The sequence below is a fragment of the Mirounga angustirostris genome, unplaced genomic scaffold, assembly GCF_029215605.1.
Source record: "Mirounga angustirostris isolate CCGP_5_RB_7025 unplaced genomic scaffold, mMirAng1.0.hap1 SCAF_5, whole genome shotgun sequence".
In the NCBI taxonomy this organism is placed as follows: Eukaryota; Metazoa; Chordata; class Mammalia; order Carnivora; family Phocidae; genus Mirounga; species Mirounga angustirostris.
In genome coordinates, this window is record NW_026991713.1 from 176,255,128 (window position 1) to 176,272,948 (window position 17,821).

Consider the following 17,821-nt stretch of genomic DNA (forward strand, 5'->3'; position numbering starts at 1 on the left):
GGCGGCTTCGTGCTGGCAGCAGGACTGGAGCATGCTGAGACCCGCCTACTGGGATCAGGGCTGGGCGGCCCCTCCCTCCGGTCTGCAGTTCCCTGCTCTGGCCCCGAGGCCCCCTCCTACAGCTTTGCAGCCTGGAGGCCAGGAAGGGGACTGGGGTTGGGGGCTCCTGCCTGTCAATCAGACCAGAGGTGGGAGCGGGTCCAGTCCTTCCCAGGTGATGCTTTGAGGGGTAGAAAGACGGGCGAGTCCAGATGGGTTTGGCGGCAGTCTGGGTTCAAATGCACGTCTCTGGCTCTCCGCTTTGCCCTCTCTAAAAGGGGCGTGGTGACAGCACCTGGCTTGGCCTAGTAGCCAGAGGACAGTAGAAGCTCAAGTTGATGACTCTGCACATCAGGTGCCTAGGAGACAGTGCCTGGCATGTGGTCAGTGCTCAGCAAACGCCGGCTGTTTTATTATTCACTAACAACATTGACAGGAGGGTCCTGGGGACACAGATGGGTCTCCTCTGGCCCCCAGGGTCCCCAGGGATCCCCAGGACGCTAGTCGTGTGGTCAAGCAAAGGCGGTGTCTGTGGGAAGCTTTAGGATCCGTCAGCCAGGAACTCTGGAGCCTTGTGCCTATTTGTTGAGTAAATTAAAATCGAATGGTGCAAAGGGCAGAGGTGGGAGGAGGAGGAGGAAGGAGCCCTGGGACCTGCCCGTAGGACAAGGACAGTCCCAGTGAACAAAATCGAGCCGGCAGGTTGCAGGACAGCAGCTGAGTCCTGGGACTCAGCGAGGTCAGCTGGGTCAGTATGTGAAGCATTGAGGTGAATTTCAACGGACGTGGAACTAAATTACTAGTATTTAAGGGTTTTTTTTTTCTGAATAGACGATAGGTTCACATGGCCCAGACATTCAAAAATGTAAAGGAGATGGGGCGCCTGGGTGGCTCAGTCGGTTAAGCGTCTGCCTTCGGCTCAGGTCATGATCCCGGGGTCCTGGGATTGAGCCCCACATCGGGCTCTCTGCTCGGCAGGAAGCCTGCTTCTCCCTCTCCCACTCCCCCTACTGTGTTCCCTCTCTAGCTGTGTCTCTGTCAAATAAATAAATAAAATCTTTAAAAAAAAAAAAAAAGTAAAGGAGCCTTTGTCCCCCTGCCCGCCCTGCCCCATTCCCACCCCACGGGCTCCGTAAGTGTAGTTAGATTTGTTTCTTGTGTTTTCTCGTCTTCACACAAACACGAGCAAACTTGGGTTTGTATTCTTCTCACCATTATTTTCAACCCTTTTATCACTTGGTGTATCTTTTTTTTTTAAGTAGCCTCTACACCCAGTGTGGGGCTCGAACTCATGACCTTGAGATCAAGAGTCACGTGCCTTTGTGACTGAGCCAGCCAGGCGCCCGGAAGCCTCTTGGTTTTAAAACATATATATGATTATAATTAATTACTGTTGGGAAGCCAATACAAGAACAAAAATCTCAGGCAAGTTTAGCAAAAGAGCATTTTCACAAGTCACCCACTGCTCTGCACCCACGCCGTGTGCCCTCCACCGGCCTTCCCCACGTCTCGGTTACACTGGGCACCTCTATGTCCAGCACGGTCACACGGTGCTGTTGGCAGACCCCACCTCGGGTCCCTCTGGGGAAGGACAGGAACACGGTCGCTGTGTCCGCGGGCCCCATGGGAGCCCAGGCACCACCTGAGCGGCCCTGAAGGAGAGCGTGGCAGGAACCAGAACTGAGCGGCTCCTGGGCTGACCACCCTGTGTCTTGTGCCTGATCGGGGGAGGGAAATGAGGCCACTGGGAAGGGCTGCTCAGCTGGCCCCAAACCAAGTTCCCCAGGTGAGGATCCTGAGCCACGGAGACCCAGACCCCTTCTGCCCAGCCCAGCAGCCTCGGGGGGAATCCCTGAGCCCACCCCTGATGAGCAGGAGCTTTATGAGACGAAATCCCAACGTGCACCTGGCACAGAAGTCAAGGAGTGGACACTGGAGTCCCTTGGGTCCTGGATATGATGCATCTTGCCGTGGGACCCTCGGTGAATTACTTCCCTCTGGTGCCTCGGTTTCCTTGCCTGTCAGATGGGAATAATAGCACCTGTAGAGTTTCTCAGGAAAACAGAGGTAGATACAATCCCGGCACAATGTTCCATAAAAACAGCAACAAAATGCCTTCACCTTCACTCCCGGAAGTCGGCGGGTGCGCTATACTCTGTTTTTTACGCATGTGTGAAGTTTTTCATAACAATAATAAAACCTGGCAGACATTATAAAGCCCTCTTTTCACCTGTGCCGTAGCTCTGTGTGAGAGTGCTGCCCGTGATGTTCCGACCTCTGCCCACCAGACCGACCTCTCTATGATGATTCAGAAATGTATTAAGTAGATAGAGGTGGACATGATAGATAGGTAGACAGATGCTAGATGGATGGAGGGATGGATGGCTGGATAGACAGACAGATGGTAGGTTGATAGATGATAGACGGATAGATAAATGGATGGATGGATGGATGATGGATGGATGGATGGATGGATGGAGAGATGATAGGTAGGTAGAAAGATGGATAGATAGGTAGATAGATGTTGGATGAATGGATGAATAGATAGATTAGATAGAAAATAGGTTGATAGATGATAGATGGAAAGATAGATGGATGGATAGACAGATAATAGATAATGGATGGATGGATGGATGGATGGATGGATGGATGGAGAGATGATAGGTAGGTAGAAAGATAGATGGATAGATAGGTAGATAGATGTTGGATGAATGGATGAATAGATAGATTAGATAGAAAATAGGTTGATAGATGATAGATGAATGGATGAATAGATAGATTAGATAGAAAATAGGTTGATAGATGGAAAGATGGATGGATAGACAGATAATAGATAATGGATGGATGGATAGTGGATGGATAGATTGATAGATGATAGGTAGATAGAAAGATGGGTGATAGATGGATAGATAGGTAAATAGATGGATGGGTAGATAGGTTGATAGATGGATAGGAGATAGTGATAGATATTTAGATACAGAAATGCATAGCTTTATTTCTGAGGGTCTTGTTTATATATTTGGCTTAGCTTCAGCTTCTTTCTCTGCATCTCGCTTCCATCCTTTGGCGACTCTTCCCAATGAACCACCCCCCCGCCCAGTCACCAGGGCTGCTTGCACCCCTCCCTGCACCAGGGCATGTAGGGAGTCATAAAATTCCTACCGGGCTGATGCTTCCAGCTCAATCCTGGGCAATGACTGCCTGGACCAGCCTCGGGCTCACCTCTACCCCTCCCTGAGCTGAGCCATGCTATCCAGGGCTCCTACACCCCGGGCTCCCTAGGGGTCCTCCTGGCAGGAATCTTCCCCAGCCTGAGAGCTGGGTGCAAGCTGGACCGGCCCCTGGGGACCCTCTCGCTGGGCTCTGCCCTCGCGGGGCACAGAGTCCATCTGGTGGGGGAGGCAGGCATTCATTCTCATAAGAGCTCCAGGCATTGTGCTGAGAGCTTTATCTGCTTTAACGTTCCAACAAGCTGGGTGTCTTCCCCATTTTCCAGATGAGGTGAAGGAACTCACCCCACAGAAGGAGGATTGGTGGTTGCAGGGGGATGAGGAGGGACTACTTGATGGGTACAGGGTTCCTTTTGGGGTGAGAGAAATGCTCTGGAGGTAGGGACAGGTGCTGGTGAATGTAGTTAATACTACAGAAGTATATACTTTATCTTTTTTTAAAAAAAGATTTTATTTATTTATTTGACAGAGAGCGAGAGAGCACAAGCAGGAGGAACGGCAGGCAGAGGGCGAGGGAGAAGCAGGCCCCCCGCTGAGTAGGGAGCCCAAAGCGGGGCTAGCGGGGCTTGATCCCAGGACCCCGGGACAATGACCTGAGCCGAAGGCAGGTGCTTAACCGACTGAGCCACCCCGGCGCCCCAGGAGTATATACTTTAAAAGAGTAAGTTGCATGCTATGCAAATTTTACCTCAATTTTAAAAATCCATCAACCTCAGGGGAAAAACAAAGAACACAACCAAATTACGTAGTTAGGTGTGATAGTCTGAGGACCCGAACCCCAGCCCCAGACTGTTGACTTGCAGCTCACAGCACAGACAGCTCCTCCCGGCTACTCCCTCCAGAGCAGCTGCTCCCCCTCCCTCCCTGGGGGGCGGGGTCACACCCCTCCCTCCCAGGCAGCTGCAGCCTCCCCAGCCTCCCAACCTCCTCACACCTTCCCCGCAGGGCTCCCCCTTCACACCCGGCTTGGCAGCCCCACACCACACCCAGTGAGACGCTGGAGACCTCACACCCTCCCTGCCCAGGGCTCTGCCAGCTTCTCTGGACTATCACCCAGAGACCAGCGCTTGGGGCCCCCGGGGTGGCCCTGGGCTCATCACAGCCCCCTCTACGAAAGGACAGGGGCATGAGGTTGTCCTGGGAGCTCCGAGCCAGCAGCTCAGAGCTGTGTGATGGGGACTGGGCTTCCCATCCCTCAGAAGGAGGGGAGTGTGGCCCAGGCATGCCCGAGGGGCCAGAAGTTCTGTCCACGTCAGCCCACCATAAATGACCTGCCTGGAGGCGGGAGCCTGTGAATGGCTTCCGTTGTTCTGCTGTCCCCGGGGGCCCCCTCGAGGCAGCCTGCTATGTGCGGCCTGCGTCCCTCCAGGGCGCCCTGCAAGGGGGAGGGACTCCAGGACCGCTGTGCCATCCGAGGCCGCAGGCTGCACCCTAGCACTGTGGGGACAGAGCCGAGGAGGGCACAGGAGGCCATCGCCCCTGCACCCCGTCTCTGCAAACATCCCCTGCCAATCTCGGGCCGTTGCGTCTTCCGGTTACAAACAGGGCCCCCGAGACCTGGACTGATCGGAAAGGCCCTAGTCCAGCTTGAAGGAGGGATGTGCCGTTTTCAGGGTCCCAGGATGCCGCACCTGTCAGGGGGGCAGATCCTGGTCTGGCCCTGAGGCCCAAGCGTGTTTTGCAAAGTGAGGCTGCGGCAGCAGGTGCCTGGCAAGAGCCTGGCTAATTAAGAGGGCGTTAGCACCCCGGGCAGAGCCCCGCTCCTGCCAAGACGTCCTTGCCAGGAGCCGGACCAGATTCCTTGGCCATGGAGAGGCCCCTGGCTGGTGGCAAGCCTCGGCCTGCTCGCATGGGCCACCACCCCACTCCTGCTCCGAAGGGCCTGCGCCCTTCAGGGCTCCCCCCGCCCCCCACCCGTGCTGCGAACCCTCAGGGGGACAGGCCTGTCTCTGGCCTCAGCTATATCTACCAAACGGAGGGGCCATCCACTGTTGCTGGAACCCGCGCAGAATCCATCTCGGTCAGCTGCGAGGAACAAGGGGTCTGCTCGGCCCCGGTTCAGCGAGGCCTGAGCGCTGTTCTGATCAACTCCTGATGCTCGGGGCGGGGGCGCAGGGGGGTGGATAGTAACAAGCATGTCTCCCTAGCACAGCTTGCCCGCAAGGCGTCCACCGGGGCAGGCGGAGTGGCTTCCGAAAAGGCAAGTGTGATGGTGCCCCTTTCAGCTTAAACCTCCCCCGTGGCTCCCCAGTGCCCGGCGCCCAGTGTCAGGGTCCCTAATGGTCTGGCCTCTGTCCACCTGCCCTGCCTCCCCTCCGGTTCGCTCTCCTCCACTCACTCACACCCTCCACACAGGGCTGCAGCTTCCCTCGACCTGTGCAGATGGCCCTGAGCAACGTGGGTCTGAAGTGTGTGCATTTGGTAAATGTCTTTTCTCTTCCTTATGATTTATTTTTTAAAGATTTTATTTCTTTATGTGACAGAGAGAGAACACACGAGCAGGGGGGAGCGGGCCTGGGATCATGACCTGAGCCGAAGGCAGACGCTTAACCGACCGAGCCACCCAGGCACCCCTCTTTTCTTTTTTTAAGCCTGCCAGGCACCCCCAGACAAAATATGTGTTAATGGACTGTTCACGCTGTTGGGCTTCCAGTCAACAGTAGGCTATTAGGAGTTACGTTTTTGGAGAGCCAGAAATTATATGCAGACTTTCAACTGCACAGTGGTCAGTGCCCCCAACCCCCATGTTGTTCAAGGGTCAGCTGTACTCGCCTCCTGCCAAAAGCCCTCACGCATCCTAAAGACCCAGTTCAAAAATAAAAATAGAGACCCTCCCTCGCCTTACCTGCTGCCCAGGCCTTTCTTGGCTCAATCCTCCCTGGCCTGTAGACCTTCCAGACTCCAGACTGCAGACCCCAACACTTCCATCAGCGGGCACGTGACCCCCCCCCAGAACCCGCACTCTGGCTGCTTCCCAGAGAGAACCTGGGGGTGGGGTCCTGGACACAACAGCCCCTGATGTCTGAAATGCTCCTGTGGGGGAGGGGCAATCTTTCACCACCTGCCTGGCTCTGGGGTCCTGAGCTGGTACAGTCAGTCCTCCACGCCCCCCCAGTGCATGCCCAGGACACTGGACAAGGGTCCAGGCATCAGTGGGGGTGCTCAGATTCAGATGGGGCCGAGGGCAGCTTTGTGGCATGAACAAGAGGTACATCTGCAGGGTAGTCCCTGGTGAACAAAGCAAGGTCCTCACCGGGCTGGGAACAGGAGTTGCGGGCCACGGATGCAGGCCATTTGTGGGTCTCCCTCAAGTGCAGCCCAAGTGCCTGTGTATGAGAACTGACTTCTGCAGGCCCCACCCTTGCCACATGGCCACGTGTCCCTTCAGAAAGCCCACCCGCCCTCCTCAGCCTCGGGGTCTTCTTCTAGGACTTCCATGTACAGTTGCACAGGTTGTACCCTACACAAGAGCTGCATGGGGATGAGAGCCAGCTCAAGTCCCCCTATACAAGCCCTGCACCCTCACCTGGGGGCTATGTCAGCCTGGAAGAAAAAGGACTTTTATTTTGGCCCAAAGTCACAGCCCCCAGCTAGGGCACTTTTCATCCACCCAGAGGAGCACAATTTTCTAATTCATGCAAAGGCTCTGAACAGGCCAGCAGGATGCTGTCCTCACCCTTCTTTCCCTAGGCCATTCCTGGACCCCTTCAGAAATACCCTCTTTCAGCCATGATACCATCAATGCATAAGAAAGAAAACCCCAGGGGCGCCTGGGTGGCTCAGTCATTAAGCCTCTGCCTTCCGCTGAGGTCATGATCCCAGGGTCCTGGGATCAAACCCTGCATCTGGCTCCCTGCTCAGCAGGAAGCCTGTTTCTCCCTCTCCCACTCCCACTGCTTGTGTTCCCTCTCTCACTGTCTCTTTCTGTCAAACAAATAAATAAAAAAAAAAATTTTTTTTTGAGAGAGAGAGAATGAGAGACAGAGAGCATGAGAGGGGGGAGGGTCAGAGGGAGAAGCAGACTCCCTGCCGAGCAGGGAGCCCGATGCGGGACTCGATCCCGGGACTCCAGGATCATGACCTGAGCCGAAGGCAGTCGCTTAACCAACTGAGCCACCCAGGCGCCCCTAAAAAATTTTTTTAAAAAAAGGAAAAGAAAACCCCAGGGGCACCTGGGTGGCTCAGATGGTTAACCGTCTGCCTTCAGCTCAGGTCATGATCTCCAAGTCCTGGATTCGAGCCCCACGTCAGGCTTCCAGCTCCGCAGGGAGTCTGCTTCTCCCTCTCCCGCTGCCTCTCCCCATGTTTGTTCTCTCTCTGTCTCTCTCTCTCTCAAATGAATAAATAAAATCTTAAAAAAAAAGAAAGAAAGAAAACCCTGACTCAGCTGGCCAAACAACAAAGCCATTAGTTAACGGCAAGAAATAAGAAGTCCCGAAGAGGGGAGTTTCCAGGGCTGGTTAATTATGGTAATAGCTGGGAAAGGACCCTGAAACTTCCCCCACTCCTCACTCTGCCATTCTTGAGTCAGCTTTGCCATCAGGCTGAGCCCCACAGAGTAAAAAAGTGGCTGCCAGGGCTCCAGACATCACATCATCTTCCTAACATTATCTAAACTAGGCTTTTGACAACTGAAGAACCCCTTCTCGGTATCATGTTTGTTTGGTTTTTTTTTTTTTGAAGATTTTGTTTATTTATTTGACAGAGAGAGACATAGCGAGAGAGGGAACACAAGCAGGGGGAGTGGGAGAGGGAGAAGCAGGCTTCCCCGCGGAGCAGGGAGCCCGATGTGGGGCTCAATCCCAGGACCCTGGGATCACGACCTGAGCTGAAGGCAGACGCTTAACGACTGAGCCACCCAGGCGCCCCTCAGTATCATGTTTTTAAACACCTAAGGCAAAATACATAAGATTACAAAGGAAATCAATTACATTAAAATTCTCAACATATTGTTTAAATGTGATATGCTAATATATGTGCTTCTTAATGATACACTAAATAATAATATCTGGTGGTGGATTTAAGAACTACCATGACTTGAGTCTAAATGATATTCTGAAATTTCCACAATAAATGTAACATGGGCTGAAGCCATCCGTGACACTGTTGGTGACCAAGGCCTAGGCCCTGGATGGTTTTTTGCTCACTTACATAAAGGAGGGAAATGCCAAACTCAGTGACAATCAGCACGTGATTATTTCACACCCAGGTTCACAGACTCCAGACTCCCCGATTCCAGCAGCTCTTTGTGGAGGGCTGTTTTTGTACATCGAAGAAACACTGGGGCGCCTGGCTGGTTGGGTTGGTAGAGCACGTGACTCTCAATCTCAGGGTCGTGAGTTCAAGCCCCAGGTTGGGCATGGAGCCTACCTAAAAAAAAGAGAGAGAGAGAGAGACACTTTCCCAACCCCTCCAGCATATCTTCCCTGACTTCTCTTGGCCAAACTTGCAAAACGCGCCCGTCTCTGAAACCATGCCCCCTAGAATGACCTTATGATCCAGCAATTTGTCCCTGGCTCTAAACCAATAAGTTGAAAGCAGGGACTTAGTATTTGTGTGGCCATGTTCACAGCAATGTGACTCCCACTAGCCAAAAGGTGGGAGCAACCCCAGGGTCCATCGATGGATGATGGACAAACAGAATGTGGTCCATCCATAAACAGAATATTATTCAGCCTTCAAAAGGAAGGAATACAACATGGACGAGCCTCCAGTTCACTATGTGAAGTGGGCCAGACAACAAAGGACAAATACCAGAGAGGAATGAAGTCCCTGGAGGAGTCACATTCCTAGGGACGGGAGTTGAATGGTGGCTGAGCCTGACTCCACCACTTACCGCTGCGCCCAGTAAATGAGACAGGACCGTTCTGGGGGAAGACAGGAACACAGACCACTGGAGAGGACTAGGGAGCCCAGGCCATGTGGAAAGGGGGCAGTGCTGCCTCCCCCACGGGGCGGTGGGGGAATGTTCTGGAAAAGGGGATGCATCCACTGGAGCCAGCATAGGAGCCGGAGTTGAGGGGGCCAGCTGCAGTTAGATCTGGGGTGCAAGGGAGGGGAGACAGGGTTGCAGAGGCCAGACCTGCAGGCCTGTGCTCAGGGGTTTATCCTGAGGGCACTGGGGAGCCATGGGAGGCTTGAGCAGGAGTGTCCCCTGCAGGAACATGGTTGGGAGGAGCCAGCCTGGGGCTGAGGCTGGGGAAGGAAACACAGCCCGCCCGCAGCCCCGTAGGAGGGAACTCTCCACAACAGGGGTAGAGGCCCGGATTCCGAGGGCCTCAAGGACCAGCCGAGCAAAACCCAGAAGATGTGCCCAGAAAGCAGTTTCTGTTCTGGGGACAGAACTGACACCATGAGAGGGGTTGGCAGTGGGGAGCATGAGCAGGGCCTCAAGCCTGCCCGGGTCATGGCCAGTGGTAACCTTGAACAGCTTCCCTCCTCCAGACCCAGCCCCCGGGACAGAGCGGGGCCCCTCTGTCCCTTCCTCTCCTGCTGTCCTGGGCCTCCAAGCTCCCTCTCACCCCACACCCCAGGGTCTGATGGAGGAGGAAGGCAGCTGATGGGAAGATGGGGGTGCAGAGGCTGGGAAGTGCCCACAGAGCCCCCTTCCCTCCCCCAGCTCCCCCAGCCTGGTGGGGGCTCATGGCGGGAGCAGAGGGCAGCAGAGTCCCCAGCCCGGTGTCTGTTCTAGTCGTGGGGTTGTTGATAAAAGCAACACAAGCAAAATCCCGGTAGAGGAGTGTCTTCGAGGACCACACAGCAGTTTTGGGGACGATGCTGGAGATTCTCACCACTCAGGAGGCCTGCTCAGGGGCGCCTCTGGGGTTCCTAGGGACAGATACCCCTCCCCGCCATCCTCTGTGCCATCAGCCCCTGGTTGAAAGGTCTCTGTCCGGCCTCAGCAGGGCCTCTGCAGGGACAGTGGTGTTCAGAGAGGTGTGCTGACTTGCCCGGGGAGGCCCAGCTAGGCAGGGCCAGGCCCCAGACCTGGGCTCCGGGAGGAGCTCTCACTCTCTTGCTCCCAGTGCCTTGGTTTCCCCTCCGTTGCTGGGTGAGTGAGGCCGCAGGGGCTCCCCTCCTGCTCCTTGTTTGAGTTTCCTGGCGCTGCTGAAACAAAAGTACCACAAGCCATGTGGCTTAAGACAACAGGAATTTTCCTTATGGTTCTAGAGGCCAGAAGCCAGAAATCGGACTGCGCTCACTCCAGATGCTCTAGAGGAGGATCCTTCCCGCTTCTTCCCGCCTCTGGTGGCCACAAACCGTCCTGGGCTTGTGGCCGCGTGGCTCCATCTCTCCCCTATCCTCACATGGCCTCCATCCTCATGTCCCTCTGTGCCCAAATCCCCCTCTCCTTTCCCCTACAAAGACACCGCCATCCGTGGGATTTAGGGCTGCCCATAATCCAGGACCTCGTGCGAGATCCCTAACTAGCAACATCTGCAAAGACCTTATTTCCAAATGAGGTCACATTCTGAGGTTCCAGGTGGATACAAATCTTGGGGGGCAGCCACAGTTCAACCCCATAGAGCCCAGATGGGGGCCTTGCCCAGCTCAGGCCCTCCTTCCCCTCTGCAGCCCCTGGGAACCCCGGGCATCATTTCTGTCATTTGTGAGCTCCCCGAGGCAAGGACCCAGCTGTTGTGGTGGCCACTGGGTCCCCTTGTCCCATCTAGGGTCTGGATTAGTAAATTCCCCGTGAGTGTGCCGTCACGCAATCAACACAGATGACTCTTGCAGACAAGAAAGAGCCCTTGCGGGGGGAAGCCTGGGTGGCTCAGTCGTTAAGCGTCTGCCTTCGGCTCAGGTCACCATCCCAGGGTCCTGGGATCGAGCCCCGATGGTCCTGGGATCGAGCCCCACATCGGGCTCCCTGCTCTGCTGGAAGCCTGCTTCTCCCTCTCCCACCCTCCCTGCTTGTGGTCCCTCTCTCGCTGTCTCTCTCTCTGTCAAATAAATAAATAAAAGCTTTTTTTAAAAAAAAGAAAGAGCCCTTGACATGTGACCCCATTTACCTGAAGTTCAAGAACAGTCACAGCTAGTCTGGGGTGACAGCAAGCAGAGGTGCTAACGTGGTGGGGCTCCCGGGGCCTCGGGGGCTGGAAATGTTCTGTACCAGCCACAGATGTAACTTGAATTGTTCCAGCAGCCACATTAAAAAAGAAAAATTAAGTGAAATCAGTGTTTAATAATATACTTTATTTCACCCATTAATATGCCTCAAATATGATCATTTCAACATATAACCAATATAAAAATTATTGAGAAATTTTAGGTTCCTTCGCCCCCCCCCCCCGAACGAAGCCATCCAGCTCCCCTCCCCTCGGCCCGAGTGCTCCCCACCACAGGGGCCGGAGTCCTGGCCTAGACACACGTCTCAGCACACACGGAGTAGTAAAGAAGGTCTGTGTACTTCAGGCACTGGAGGCCTCGGTTAAAAAAAAAAAAAGGCTAACTAAAACCAAAAGAAAACATTCTTCTTGAGTGACTGAGTCCCAGAGCCAAGGCAGGGCCTCAGCACCTCCCTTTCTCAAAGGCGCAGGGTGATGGGGACCAGAAGCCCTGCACGCTAGGGGGGCGCGGGGTGGGGGCGAAGCAGCCCTCGCCTGGAAACCAGACAGGAGGCTGGGATTCCGTCGGTCCATCCATCCGTCCGCCCGACGTGGCTCTTATCTCTTGCTGCAGGAGGCAGCCCATTGTCTGGGGAGGAAGCTAAGAGGATAGGAGACCTCCGGGCGCCCCCCTCCCTGCTCTGCCCTTTCCAGGCCAGTGGCGGCCTAAGCCCTGGTCCTGGAACCACATTCCCTCCCCCCACCAACTCTACCTGCAGGTGTGCTGGGGGGGGGGGGCGGATAGGGCATCTTGTTAAAGCGAAAGGAAGTGTGTTGGTTATAAATTGCATACGTGCCATGAGTTCTCAAAATAAAGCAAGAAACAGAAGAGACCCCTTCCTCTTCTCTTTGCCCCCTTCTCCTTTCCTTTCCCTTCTGGAACAACTGAGTCCTAAAGCCATTCGCCGGGGCCGTTAGCTGGGGCAGAGCAAGGTGGGCATCCACACATGGCAGGGGCAATGTGCTCTGAGCAGGGGTCGGGGCCCAGAGGCCGGCAGGTGGAGAGTGCCTCCCTGGGGGGTGCGCAGGAGTGGGGCCTCAGTGGAGGGGGAGAGCATCTCCAGGCAGCGGAGGTGAGGGGTGTCCCAGCCCACGTGGGGTGAGGGGGCAGTGGAGGCAGGGTGGCTGAGCAGGGGAGGGGGACCCCTGCAAGGCGGGGTGCATCTGGGGGCTGAGCAAAGAAACAGGCACATTAGGATAACAGCAGCCAGGTTCTCCCTGGCAGAGAAGGTGAGCTATGAACACAGAAAGGGAGGAAAGCGCAGTGAACCCCGAGATGCATCAGTGTGAACTCAGGAACTGCAGTATCGATCAACAGGCACAGGAATTGCTGTGTGTGAGTGCGCTCTACGTGCATGAACACACACACATTTCCCAGCTCATCCCCAGAGGGCCTGGAAGCAGCCACACCTCGTGCCTACATCCCTATTCTCTGCAACAGGGACCGGGGGCCCCTGGGAGAAATATCTGATCGCGGTTGGGACATCTTGTGTGCAAACCAGTGAGGACCTATATTCCCCAAAGACGTACAAGGGGGTCAGCAAGCACATGGAAAGATGCCCCCTATCATCAGCTATCGGGAACTGCCAATCAAAACCACAGTGAGACTCCACCCACGATCACACCCACTAGGGTGACCGTGGTAACAAAATAAGAAGGGAAATAAGTATTGCCGAGGACGTGGGGAGCTTGCGGCCTCCTAGGCTGCTGGGGGGAAGGTAAAAGGGCGCAGACATTGCAGACCAGCCGGGCGGCAGAATGACCACGGGACCCAGCAACATCACTCCTAGCTATGCGCGTGGAGGCGCTGAAAACAGGTGTGCAAACAAAAACTCACACACAGATGGTCATAGCAGCGCTGATATTCACAACGGCCAAGAGGTGGAAACAATCCAAGGGTGGATCACAGGAGGAAAGGACAAACAAAATGGGGCGTATGCACACACTGGAATAGTATTCAGCCATAAAGAGGGATGAAGTCCTGATCGGGGCTACGGTGTGGACGGACCGTGGGAACATCATGCCCGGTGAAAGAAGCCACGCACGCAAGGCCACCTATTGTAGGATTCCATTCGAACGACATCTCCAGAATAAATCCGCAGAGACAGAAAGCTGATGAGCGGTTTCCAGGGACAGAGGGTTAGTGGGGAGCAGGGAGTGACTGCATAACAGGCGTGGGGCTCCTTTTGGGGTGATGAGAATGGTCTGGAACCAGAGAGAAGTGCTGTCTGCACAACACTGGGAATGCGCTAAATGCCACTGAGTTGTGTGCACTTTGGGTTAACTTTATGCAATGGGAATTTCTCTCAATTAAAAAAAAAAGGATGCAGGGATGGTACTCGAATAAACACGGAAACTGTGAATACACACAACATGGTGGGGGAGTCTCAACAGAATGAGGCTGAGGAAAGAAGTCAGACCAAAAAAGTGTGTGTGGTTAAATAAGGGGCGCCTGGGTGGCTCAGTAGGTTAAGCACCTACCTACGGCTCAGGTCATGAGTTCAGGGTCCTGGGATCAAGCCCCACATCGAGCCCCACATCGGGCTCCCTGCTCAGCGGGGAGTCTGCTTTCCCTGTGTGCTCTCTCTGAAATAAATAAAATCTTTAAAAATAATAATAAAATTGCTTTAAAATTTTAGAAAATGTCACCTGATCTGTAGCGACAGAGAGCAGATCAGCAGTCACCTGAGGACGCGGGTGGGGTGGGGAGGGATGGATTACAAAGGCACACCGGGGGGCGCCTGGGTGGCTCAGTCCTTAAGCATCTGCCTTCCGCTCAGGTCATGATCCCAGTCCTGGGATCGAGCCCCGCATCGGGCTCCCTGCTCGGCGGGAAGCCTGCTTCTCCCTCTCCCACTCCCCCTGCTTGTGTTCCCTCTCTCACTGTGTCTCTGTCAAAATAAATAAATAAAATCTTTTAAAAAACAAACAAACAGGGGCGCCTGGGTGGCTCAGTTGTTTAAGCGACTGCCTTCGGCTCAGGTCATGATCCTGGAGTCCCGGGATCGAGTCCCGCATCGGGCTCCCTGCTCAGCAGGGAGTCTGCTTCTCCCTCTGACCCTCCTCCCTCTCATGCTCTCTGTCTCTCATTCTCTCTCTTGCAAATAAATAAAAATCTTAAAAAAACAAACAAACAAACAAAGGCACACCGGAAAACGTTAGGAGTGATGAATATGTTTGTTACCCTAACTGTGTGGATGGCTTCCGAGGTGTATGCATGTCAAAACATGTCAAATCCTATACTTCAAATATGTGCGGTTGATTGCATGTCAATCAGACCTCAATAAAGCTGTAAAAAAATTCTTAAAAAGTGCGACATGTCAAAAGGACACAGGTGCCACACAGAAGGCATGCCCAAATCTGAGACAATTTTAGCATCCAAAAAAAATTATAATAACGGATTACAACCCACTGAATACAATAGGAAAATGTGATTCTATAGAGATATAAATACACACATAAATTGAAAGTTTGAGAAGGAATGTAGTATCTTTTTTTTTTTTAAAGATTTTATTTATTTATTTGAGAGAGAGAGAACACATGAGAGGGGATAGGGTCAGAGGATGAAGCAGACTCCCTGCCGAGCAGGGAGCCCGACGCGGGACTCGATCCAGGGACTCCAGGATCATGACCTGAGCCGAAGGCAGTCGCCCAACCGACTGAGCCACCCAGGCGCCCGAAGGAATGTAGTATCTTATAAAATAGCACATCCCCAAAAGATTGATTATTCACCAAGAAAAGAAGAGCAACTTTCTCTAGAGAAGACCTGGCAGACACTCCTTTAATCGAATCATCAGAATGAGCAATATCAGGAGGGGACAAGCTGAGAACACAGCATCACCTCTGTGATATTCCCACCAAAGAGGCAAAGTCGGAAAGAAAACAAGAAAGTCAGATAAACCCAAAGCACTCCTGGACTGTAACTGCTCTGTAGCCTTTTCAAGTGTCAAGGTCATGAAAGGCAAGGATGGGTTGAAGAAGGGGTCCAGATGCGAGCCAACTAAAGAGACTGACAGCTGAAAGTGACAGACACATGGCTTGGATTTATGTTTTTGGGGGGTTTTTTTGCTATAAAGGACATTTTGGGGATATATTTGAAATGGGTCTGAGGATTAGCGGACAGTCATGTGTCCTTACATAGTAACATAGTAACATATTAACTTCCTGGCTTGGGTGACTTTAATATGACTACTTACACAGAAGAACAAACCTGGGAATATAAGGGGAGAGGGGGCATCAGGTTGGCAACTGATTCTCCAATTGTTTCAAGAAAGAAAAAAATCATTTTGTATTATACTTAAAACTTTGTGTGCTTGTTTCAAAAATTTTCTTAAAGATTTTGTTTTATTTATTTATTTGAGAGAGAGCACAAGAGGGGGGAGGGTCAGAGGGAGAAGCAGACTCCACGATGAGCAGGTACCCCCAATGCTGGACTTGATCCTGGGACTCCAGGATCATGACCTGAGCCGAAGGCAGACGCTTAACCAATTGAGCCACCCAGGCGCCCACTTGCTTCAAAATTTAAAAAGAAATTTAAAAAGATGTTTTGGGTCGCAGAGGCTCTTTGGGAAACCGTGGCAGGAAGGTTTGGATTCCTACGTTTGGGAGGGAGAATGGAAAGGCCCCAGTGAGCAGCCAGGGAGGTGCGGACAGCAGGAGGCTTCTGCCAGGGCCACTGACTGGTTGGGAGACAGGTAAAGGGAAGCCCTGGCCACTGAGGACACAGGTGAAAGACTCACACCTGGAGATATGCCACATGCATCAAGCTTGACCCCCAGGAGTCCTGGCCAGTGTCCCTCGCACCTGCCCACCCTCTCCCTGAGCTTCATAAGTACCATCCACGGGGCACCTGGGCGGCTTAGTCGGTTGAGCTGCTGACTCTTGGTTTCGGCTCAGGTCATGATCTCCGGGGTCCAGCTCCGTGCTCAGCCGGGAGTCTGCTTTTGGATTCTCTCTCCCTCTCCCTGCCCGCACTGAACAGGTCCACCCTACTCTAAGGATGTTTTGTGGACTTTGGCCCCTTCACAGGGTCTTCATGGTACCCAAAGACACTCCACGTCTAGTCTCTACTGTGTGCCCGGCACTAGGTAGGTCTCATCTAATCCTCACAGCTGTTATTATCCCATTTCACAGGTGAGGAAAGAAAAGCTCAAGGAGGCCAAACTTGCCTGGGAGGGGGAGGTGGGAACAAAGTCTGCCCAGGCTCTCTAAATACCACTGCCAAATTTTCTTACTGAAATTCCCTCCTCCAGCCCGCAGACTGGGTGCTTGCCTGGGGACACCCTTCTCTCAGCCTGACCACCCCTCCCTGGTTTAGCTGATGGTCTCAGGTGTATTTGGGGAGAAAGTGGAGGAGCGTGGGGCACGGATGATTACACTACCCACACGCTTCTCCTCTTTTTCCCCACTCCTCATTATTAGTAATGGGCTACCCTTGACTGCTGTGTGACTTGGGACAGATTACCTACCCTCTCTGAGCCTCAGTTTGCTCATCTGTAAGAGCTTCATAATCAAATAACTAATGTCCACCCACCATCCACCTCCAGCACTCCTGGCAGGAAGGGGAAATGGAGGAGTTGGGGGTAACTTGGGGGGTCAGTCCCAGGGAGCTAATAGAGCCCCGGGGGCGGGGTCTAGGTAGGGAGACACTGACGGGGACCCCAAGGCCTCAGTCCGTGCATTTGGTTCTCACAACAACCACGACCGCAGCTACTATTACAACCGCCACGTCGGGGAGGCCGTGACTCAGCCGCGCCGCCGGGTCGGGGCCGGGAGGAGCAGGTCCCCAGGTTCGGCGGTGTCTGAGCGCCTGGAGGCCCGGAGGCGGGGGGGGAGGGGGGCTCCGCATTGTGCGGTTGAGGGGGCGTGGCCTCGCGGAGGGGGACCAATCCGGGGAGGCCCCGGCTCTGGGAAGCCAATGGGGCGGTTGTGGGCGGGGAGAGGGTGAGGGCGCCGCACTGGGGCCCGGGGGGCCGGGGGGCCTGGAACCAAGCAGCGGGGATCCGAGTGAGCAGGGGTCCCGCCCGCGACCGGAGAAGCCTGCAAATTGTGGGCTCGGCTGGGAAGGGGGCAACCCCTGCTCCGCGGTGCTTCCGGCACCCCCCGCGTCCCGGGCCCGGCGCCCTGCGGGACCCCCTGCCGCGAGCCCCCGCCCCCGCTTCCTGCCGGCTGGGCCCGCCGAGGGCGCCGCGGGGGGCGAGGGGGGCGTGGAGGCTCCGGGCCCGGAGCCCGACTGGCTTCCTGCAGGGCGGGGTTTCCCCCATCTCCAAGGGAGGCACCTTCCCCAAAGTCGCGCGTTCCACCCTCCACACCTCTGCCGCTGCGCTGCTCCCCCGCCTCCCGCGCCGGCCGGCCCCCCGGCCGGTCCTCGGACTGCCTGGACGACTTCCTTGTCAGGTAGTCCTTCCCCATCCGCCGTGCTCTCCTCTCCGGGGCTCCTGCCCA

At 54.5% G+C, this 17,821-nt stretch overlaps 1 long non-coding RNA gene across 3 annotated transcripts; it reads right to left on the bottom strand.

Moving 5' to 3' along the window:
* Positions 1-7,457: 7,457 nt before the first annotated feature.
* Positions 7,458-17,821, bottom strand: LOC123843091 (uncharacterized). Of its 3 annotated transcripts, XR_008506162.2 has the most exons (5): positions 17,689-17,821; positions 13,859-13,963; positions 11,282-11,397; positions 8,421-8,639; positions 7,458-8,160 (listed from the first exon to the last, which is right to left on the bottom strand). It is a non-coding gene; the product is annotated as an uncharacterized LOC123843091 (long non-coding RNA). The 3 variants fall into 3 exon arrangements; XR_008506161.2 differs by having other exon boundaries at positions 7,458-8,639; XR_006790512.3 differs by lacking the exon at positions 13,859-13,963 and having other exon boundaries at positions 7,458-8,639; positions 17,689-17,815.